This window comes from Calidris pugnax, unplaced genomic scaffold (genome assembly GCF_001431845.1).
Source record: "Calidris pugnax isolate Ruff unplaced genomic scaffold, ASM143184v1 scaffold42, whole genome shotgun sequence".
Taxonomy (NCBI): Eukaryota; Metazoa; Chordata; class Aves; order Charadriiformes; family Scolopacidae; genus Calidris; species Calidris pugnax.
Window position 1 is genome coordinate 7,247,458 of NW_015090920.1, and position 1,476 is coordinate 7,248,933.

The window sequence follows — 1,476 nt, forward strand, 5'->3', positions numbered from 1 at the left end:
AACAGAGTACATTTATTTAAAAAAAAAAATAAGAATTTAAAGCAGAAGTATTTCTGCACCCCCAAAATCAAGCATCAGTGCAGCTAGGGCTTTTAGAAAATGTACCAGCATTTTAATGAACTCCATTTAATGAGCTTCCTGTGATTAAAAATTCTTTCCATCACCAGAAAAAAAAGTATAGGTTAGTAAGAACAAAATTCAAATGTGTAACTGAAGACACATTATCATACAGCAATTTCTCAGATAAGATACCACAGGAAACATAAATACCTACAGAGATTCAACTTCCCTTTAACAGAAAAGCAAACCTCATGTCATAACATATCTTGGGTAAGCATTCAACTCACTTTGGCTGAATTATCTTCCACAAAAACACCACGAGAAAACCTCCAACAACCATACAGGCAGGAAAGAAAACGAAATCATTGGGACTTGGCTTAAACTACCTCCGAAAGCAACCTCTTACCGCATACATCTCGTATACAAACAAACTTTCAAAACACTAACATTATCCAAACATACTGGAAATTAAAACATTCCTCTGCAGTTTTAGTAAATCCAGTTTTAGCAATCTGCTTGTGTGTGCATCTCATTTCATTATGCAGGGCGTCTGCAATGCAAAATGGCACACAGCATGAACTTTTAAAACCTGTTTTAGTATTTTACTTCTGTGAATCCACTCCTTGTGCTAATCTGGAAATAGAAGCCAAAGGAGGAAGAAGTGATGTTGTAAACACCAATTCATACACTTTAAACAAATGCTAGGAATTTGTTAGGTTTCATTTTACTATAATACCAATGCCCTGACATAAGAACAAAGAAACACACATTGCTGGAGCACAGACCCAAACCCTACAGTAACTTGGAAGTCATTCATAACAGGATCTCACTGACTCTGGCTGACCCGTTCTGGTGCAGTGTAAAACTGGGCACAGGTAGCAGTTTTCAAGTCCTCCTAAATAAGTTGTTGTTCAAGATTTCACCTTTCCTCATACTGCTCCAAATTAACTACGCAAGACCATCCATAAGCATGGGCGGACATCATTTGTTCCTCAAGCATTCCCATCAAAAAAATGTCAGGAGGTCTTCACATCAAGCAGAAAGTTCTAAAAGTAAAACTTTTTAAAATCACATGAGTGCTATGGAAATACTTAAAAAAGAAAATGACATATCTACCTCAGCTTCTCTCCTTTGTTGCTTTTACGTCATGAAAGGTGCTATTTAGGTCCAGCTTTCTTTTCCAAAGCACAAATGGAAACACCAACAGTAAAATTCAAAGGTGTAGAAAACTGGAATGCCACTAAGTGGATGTATTATTTTCTAGGTACTACAGCTGAAATATCAAGACTGAAGACTGAGAGGCATTCCAAAACATAGATCTTGCTCCCCCTAATCTGCTATGACCCTTTGGAGAAAGGGAATCACAGGACAGGAAAGAGAAGGAGAAGGAAGGTGCCCAGAGAGAGCATCCAAAGC